Here is a 7,866-nt window from a genome sequence, read left to right as displayed (position 1 = left end):
TCATGGGTTTGCCTAGGCGAGTTCCCAATGTAGTTGGCTTGTTCCTGATGACCCTCTGCCTCTGCATTCACTCCTTCTTGTGCTGCTGATGAGGTGGTGATTGCTGCTACTTGGTTCCTTTCTATCTTCTTGGTAAGGTCAGCCAGCTGCTTGGTGATCATCTTGTTTTAAGCCAGCAGCGCATCCACGTTATTCAGCTCCATCACTCCTCTAGTGTTGCCTCTTTCAGAAGCATAGAAGTAGTCATTCTCAGCTACAGTCTCAATGACATCTATGGCTTCTTCAATGGTCTTCTTCTTGTTCAGAGATCCCCCAGATGAGTGGTCTACTGCCTTCTTTAATTCGTACGAAATACCATCATAGAAAATATGTAACTGCACCCATTCATTGAATATATCTGGCGGGCACCTTCTTGTCAAATCCTTAAACCTCTCCCATGCTACATAGAGAGTTTCACCATCCTGTTGCCTGAATGTTTGTACTTCAGCTCTCAACCTGTTAATTCTCTGAGGAGGGTAGAACCTCGCCAAGAATTTGTTCACCACATCTTCCCAGGTTGTTAAATTCTTCTTCGGGAAAGATTCCAGCCATTTAGATGCTTTGTCCTTGAGTGAAAAGGGGAACAAAAGCAATCTATAGGTGTCAGGATGAACACCATTAGACTTCACAGTATCACATATCCTCAGGAAGGTGGTTAGATGTTGATTAGGGTCTTCTTGGACACTTCCTCCAAATGACAGTTGTTCTGAACAAGAGTGATGAGCTGTGGCTTTAGTTCAAAGTTATTGGCATATATAGTTGGCTTTTGGATGCTACTTCCACAGTTTCCTGGGTTTGGATTGATGTAAGAGCCTAAAACTCTTCTCTCTTGCCCAGCATGATGCACTGGACCTTCTCTGCCATGGTTGTGAGCGTCTTCTTCATGATGGTTCTCCATATTCTCATCCATGTTTGGTTCAAAGTACTCTTCCTCCTCCTCAGCACCAACGACTCTCTTTCCTCTTACTTCCCTCCTTAATATAAGGAAGGTCCTCTCAGGTTCAGAATCAAAGAAAGTTGAAGCCCCGCTTCTTCTACCTGTCATACAACCAATAGAGCAAAAAGCAGGAAAGAGAATTGATGGAGAAGTTACTTGGTGCACGAAATTGTGATCTCAATGGCGCCAACAACTTCGTACGCACAATTGTAATATCACTCTACTTCACAACTTCGCACAACTAACCAGCAAGTGCACTGGGTCGTTGGTGCATGAAATTGTGATCATCAATGGCGCCAACAACTTGGTACGCACAATTGTAATCTCAACTCTTTATCACAACTCCGCACAACTAACCAGCAAGTGCACTGGGTCGTCCAAGTAATAAACCTTACGTGAGTAAGGGTCGATCCCACGGAGATTGTCGGCTTGAAGCAAGCTATGGTCACCTTGTAAATCTCAGTCAGGCGGATTCAAATGGTTATGGAGAATTGATAATCAAAATATGAATAAAACATAAAATAAAGATAGAGATACTTATATAATTCATTGGTGAGAATTTCAGATAAGCGTATGAAGATGCTTTGTTCCTTATGAACCTCTGCTTTTCTATTGCCTTCTTCCAATCATTCATACTCCTTTCCATGGCAAGCTTTATGTTGGGCGTCACCGTTGTCAATGTCTACTTCCCGTCCTCTCAGTGAAAATGTTCCAAATGCGCTGTCACCACACGGCTAATCATCTGTCGGTTCTCGATCATGTTGGAATAGGATTCATTGATCCTTTTGCGTCTGTCACTATGCCCAACACTAGCGAGTTTGATGCTCGTCACAGTCATCCCTTCCCAGATCCTACTCGGAATACCATAGACAAGGTTTAGACTTTCCGGATCTCAGGAATGGCCGCTAATAATTCTAGCCTATACCATGAAGGTTCTAATCTTAGATTAGAAACCCAAGAGATACACATTCAAGCTAATGCAAGTAGAACTGAAGTGGTTGTCAAGCACGCATTCATAGGTGAGAATGGTGATGAGTGTCACGGATCATCACATTCATCATGTTGAAGAACGAATAGATATCTTAGAACAGAAATAGGCTTGAGTTGAATAGAAAAACAATAGTACTTTGCATTAATTCATGAGGAATAGCAGAGCTCCACACCTTAATCTATGGTGTGTAGAAACTCTACCATTGAAAATACATAAGAACAAAAGGTCTAGGCATGGCCGAATGGCCAGCCTCCCAAAGCGTGAACATACAAGTTCCAAGATGAAAAGTAAGATCAAGTGATGTAAATACAATAGTTAAAAGTCCTATTTATACTAAACTAGTTACTAGGGTTTACAGAAATGAGTAAATGATGCAGAAATTCACTTCCGGGCCTACTTGGTGTGTGCTTGGACTGAGCGTTGAAGCTTTCACGTGTAGAGGTCTTCCTTGGAGTTGAACGCCAGTTTGTAACTTATTTCTGGCGTTTAACTCTGCTTTGCAACTTATTTCTGGCGTTTAACGCCAGAATAGGGCAAAAAGCTGGCGTTGAACGCCAGTTTTCGTCGTCTAAACTTGGGCAAAGTATAGACTATTATATATTTCTAGAAAGCCCTGGATATCTACTTTCCAACGCAATTAAAGGTGTGCCATTTGGGTTTCTGTAGCTCCAGAAAATCCACTTTGAGTGCAGGGAGGTCATAATCCAACAGCATCTGCAGTCCTTCTTCAGCCTCTGAATCAGATTTTTGCTCAAGTCCTTCAATTTCAGCCAGAAATTACCTGAAATCACACAAAAAACATACAAACTCCTAGTAAAGTCCAGAAATGTGATTTTTAATTAAAAACTAATAAAAATATACTAAAAACTAATCAAATCATACTAAAAACTATGTAAAAATAATGCCAAAAAGCGTATAAATTATCCGCTCATCACAACACCAAACTTAAATTGTTGCTTGTCCCCAAGCAACTGAAAATCAAATAGGATAAAAAGAAGAGAATATGCTATAAATTCCAAATATTAATGAAATTTAGCTCCAATTAGATGAGCGGGACTAGTAGCATTTTGCCTCTGAACAGTTTTGGCATCTCATTTTATCCTTTGAAGTTCAGAATGATTGACATCTATGGGAACTCAGAATTCAGATAGTGTTATTGATTCTCCTAGTTCAGTATGTTGATTCTTGAACACAGCTACTTTATGAGTCTTGGCCGTGGCCCTAAGCACTTTGTTTTCCAGTATTACCACCGGATACATAAATGCCACAGACACATAATTGGGTGAACCTTTTCAGATTGTGACTCAGCTTTGCTAAAGTTCCCAATTTAGAGGTGTCCAGGGTTCTTAAGCACACTCTGTTTTTACTTTGGACCTCGACTTTAACCGCTCAGTCTCAAGCTTTTCACTTGACACCTTCACGCCACAAGCACATGGTTAGGGACAGCTTGGTTTAGCCGCTTAGGCCAGGATTTTATTCCTTTGGGCCCTCCTATCCACTGATGCTCAAAGCCTTGGATCTTTTTTATTACCCTTGCCTTTTAGTTTTAAGGGCTATTGACTTTTTCTGCTTGCTTCTTTTTTTTCTTTTTCTTTTTTTTTGCCTTCTCTTTTTTTTTTCTCAAGCTTTTCTCTATTCACTGCTTTTTCTTACTTCAAGAATCATTTTTATGATTTTTTCAGATCATCAAATAACATTTCTCCTTTTTCATCATTCTTTCAAGAGCCAACAATTTTAACATTCATAGACAACAAATTCAAAAGACATATGCACTGTTCAAGCATTCATTCAGAAAACAAAAAGTATTGTCACCACATCAAAATAATTAAACTAATTTCAAGGATGAATTTGAAACCATGTACTTCTTGTTCTTTTGTTTTTAGAACATTTTTTAATTAAAAGAGGTGACGGAGTCATAGGACATTCATAGCTTTAAGACATAGACACTTAAACACTAATGATCATATAGTAAAGACACGAACATAAATAAAACATAAGGCTCAAAAACCAAAAAACAGGAAAATAAGAACAAGGAGATTAAGGAACGGGTCCACCTTAGTGAGGGTGGCATCTTCCTCTTCTTGAAGAACTAATGGTGCTCTTGAGCTTCTCTATGTCTCTTCCTTGTCTTTGTTGCTCCTCCTTCATAGCTTTTTGATCTTCTCTAATCTCATGGAGAATGATGGAGTGCTCTTGGTGTTCCATCCTTAGTTGTCCCATGTTGGAACTTAATTCTCCTAGGGGGTGTTGATTTGCTCCCAATAATTTTGGTGAGGGAAGTGCATCCCTTGAGGCATCTCAGGGATTTCATGGTGAGGAATTTCCTCATGCTCTTGTTGAGGTCCATGATCTCTTGTTTGCTCCATCCTTTTCTTAGTGATGGGCTTTTGAGATGAATCTCTCCATCTTCCATGACTCGGAGGTGGAAGCAATTGCCTTCCCTTTTCTCTTTCCAGAGGTTTCTCCAGCCTTAAGTGCCATAAATGGTTATGGAAAAACAAAAAGCAATGCTTTTACCACACAAAACTTAAAAGGTTTGCTCGTCCTCGAGCAAAAGAAGAAAGAAAGTAGTAGAGGAAGAAGAAAAAGGAGGAGATGGAGGGGGATATGTGGTTCGGCCAGGGGGGTTTAGGTGGTTATGATGTGTGAAAAGGAGAGAGGGATGGTTTGAATTTGAGTGGGTGGGTGTAGGTGGGTTGTATGATGGTTTTGGAAGAGTAATGGAGGTGATTGGTGGAGGTTATTGATGAGATATTTTGATGGAAAAATGAATTTCTCCCAAAACACACAAATCTAACCGGCAAGTGCACTGGGTCGCATCAAGTAATAATAACTCACGGGAGTGAGGTCGATCCCACAGAGATTGAAGGATTGAGCAATTTTAGTTTAGTGGTTGATTTAGTCAAGCGAATCAAGATTTGGTTGAGTGATTTGTGATTTGCAGAATTTAAATTGCATGGAAAGTAAAGGGAATGGGTAATTGACATGAAATTAAAGAGAACAGGAATTTAAATGCTGAATCTTAAAGAACAAGAAATTAAATGGCAGAAACTTAGAACGCAAGAAATGTAAATTGCAGAATCTTAAAGTGCAAGAAATGTAAATAGCTTGAATTGTAAAGGGGATTAGGACTTGGATTTGCAGAAATTAAACAAGGAAAAGTAAATTTGCATCAAGCAGAGAAGTAGAAGAGGGTTTGGGTTAAATCGGATCTTGAAGCAGAAAAGTAAATGAACATGAAAACAGTAAACAGAGAATTAGAAATTGAAAGTTCAGATCTCAGGACCCAGAGACTAGAAAACCGAGTCTAGATCTCAATGCCTTCCTAGATCCAACAAGAACAATTGCAAGGGAATTGTAAATTGCAAGGGAAGTAGATGAAGATCAATTAACAGAATTTAAATTCAATCAAGCAGTAAATAAAGCAGAGAGATCCAAGGATGAGATTGAAATAGAATTTCTTCAATTCTCCAACCTCAGATCCAAGACAATTGTAATTGAAATTGAAAGCAATAAAACTAAGAGGAAGAGAAGTGAATTCTCCTTCCCCAAGACTAAGAAATTAAAGATCACTCAATATCCAAAGCTCTCCAAAAACTATTATGAAAATTCCAAAGGAAAGCTCCCCGAAGAACTTGAATTCTATCCTATTTATACACTTTCTTCAAATGATCTTAAAGCCTTGAGTTGGGCCTTTGCTCTTGGTGGAATTGGGTTGAAAGAGGCCTTGGTTGATTGCTCTTGGAGTTTGGAGAAGAACCAAAGTGAACCAAATGAACCGGGTTGGAGTTTTGCAAAAGTTGGAGTAAAAGTTTGAGCAAAAGTTAGGGGCTAACTTTTGCTCCAACTTTTCATATCAGCCACCATAACTTGCTGCTTTTCACGTTGGGACAAAAGTTAGGGGTCTAACTTTTGCTCCAACGTTGGCCTCCTAATGTGTACTTATGGCGCCAACGTTAGCCCAAAAGTTAGAGGCTAACGTTGGCGCAAACTTTTGCTCCTTCCCTTGTATATTTCATGTGCCAACGTTAGCCCAAAAGTTAGGGGCTAACGTTGGCGCAAACTTTTGGTGCCCAGGGAGGTTTTTCTTATGCCAACGTTAGCCTCAAAGTTAGGGGCTAACGTTGTCGCAAACTTTTGGTGCCCAGGGGTGATTTTCATGTGCCAACGTTAGCCCAAAAGTTAGGGGCTAACGTTGGCGCAAACTTTTGGTGCCCAGGGAGTGATTTTCAAGTTCCAACGTTAGCCCAAAAGTTAGGGGCTAACGTTGGGGATAACTTTTCACCCAAAAGTTTGTGCAAAAGTTTGAGGCTAACTTTAGGTCCAGCTTTTTGCTTCCTGGTTCAATTTCACTTATTCCATTGTCCTCTCTTTACTCCTAGCTATTCCTTCTTGCTTCAACCTTTCTCCAAGCTTTCTTCACCTATCATTAATCAACCAAACACATCAAAACTATGCTTAAAATCATGAGATATTCATTCTTTCATAATATGTGACAATTATAGTATAAAACCTCATGAAATAGCATGAATTCATACATGGTTGATTAAATCAAAGGAAACATGAAAATCTACCAAATTGGCTTGCTTATGGCTCAAGAAAGTGCATAATTCAATTGAAAACAAAAGAAAAGGGCTAGTGAAACTAGGCTAAGATGACTTGTCATCACAACACCAAACTTAAAGCTTGCTTGTCCCCAAGCAAGAAAAGATTTATTGAGAAGAAAGAATGAAATGGAAGAGGATGTTCATGCTAGCAGAGTATTATTGATAGTTCATGGGATTTTGTGTGGACATGTAAATACTCACTTCTTATTGACTCCTAGGCCTAGAAAGTCTCCTTCAAGCTTCAAGTAACATACTGCTATGACCTCTCATTATTCCTTTATCTTTGGCTATTACTTTGTTTATAAGCTTTATTTGAGTGTCATGTGTAGCAAGTTCATTTCCTTTTCTTTATACTTGACACATTATTCACTATAGACACTTGGCTCACATTCCTTCTTAGAACATTGATGCCCAGCACCTCTTTGGGCTACTAAGTGCCTTGTAGTTAGGTTGCTCTTGATAGTGGACTTTCAGCTGATGATCCCGGGTTAGTTAACCCAAGTCACCGAGTGTTGATGCACTCCAAAGAGCTTAATAATCCAAGCAGATCCTAATACAAAGACACCACAGGCATATATTCTAAGGTTCAAGCTATTGGTGTCCAGCTTTGTTTCTTTTTGTTTTTCTTTTCTTCTGCCACTTCTTTTTTTTCTTTCTTTTTGTTTTTCTTTCTAACCAAAGATTTTTATTCGATTGAGATTCATAGACAGTAGGCCACTCTATACTTAGAAGGAGATATCCTAGCTCTTTATTCACTAAAAGTGAGCTATTATACAATCACACACATACCACCACTTACTTTTATTCTACTTCTGTCTAACAGAGACCATCTTACTTCACATTCAAACATTTCTTTTATTGAACTTAAAGATGCAGGGAACAAAACATGCTTTTTGCTAAGTGAAAGTAAACACACAAGCACACACATAGACTAACTTACTTATTCTATGATTGATTCTACTTGTATTAGATGAACACTTTAACAAAACACAAGTCAAAGCATTTTTCAACAACAAGAGTTAAGTGTAAATACAACCTATTGGTTTGCAGTTCCTTTGTCCTTCCTTCTGTTGTGCCCTTTTGAGTTATGATGCATAGTGTCTTTAACTGGTGGTGAATTCCCTGCATAATTCTCAACAGTTGCTTGCTTCTCAAGCCCTTAGATGACCAGTTAGTATGCATGAGTTGAGTGTGGCTTGTGGATTTAATTTGGTGTGGGGACACCAAACTTAAGCTCTTGCCACTTCTCTGGATACAGCAGGTTAACTCTAGGCAAAATCTTGTATCCTTGC

The 7,866-nt window shown here is 39.1% G+C and overlaps 1 non-coding gene across 1 annotated transcript; it reads left to right on the top strand.

The window, feature by feature from the left end:
- The first annotated feature begins 390 nt into the window (after positions 1-390).
- On the top strand, positions 391-497 carry LOC112725733 (small nucleolar RNA R71). The gene has a single exon (XR_003164820.1). It is a non-coding gene; the product is annotated as a small nucleolar RNA R71 (small nucleolar RNA).
- Positions 498-7,866: the final 7,369 nt, after the last annotated feature.

Source organism: Arachis hypogaea, chromosome 11 (genome assembly GCF_003086295.3).
Source record: "Arachis hypogaea cultivar Tifrunner chromosome 11, arahy.Tifrunner.gnm2.J5K5, whole genome shotgun sequence".
NCBI lineage: Eukaryota > Viridiplantae > Streptophyta > Magnoliopsida > Fabales > Fabaceae > Arachis > Arachis hypogaea.
Note: the sequence above shows the minus strand (reverse complement) of the source record. Positions and strands in the feature narration are given on the sequence as shown.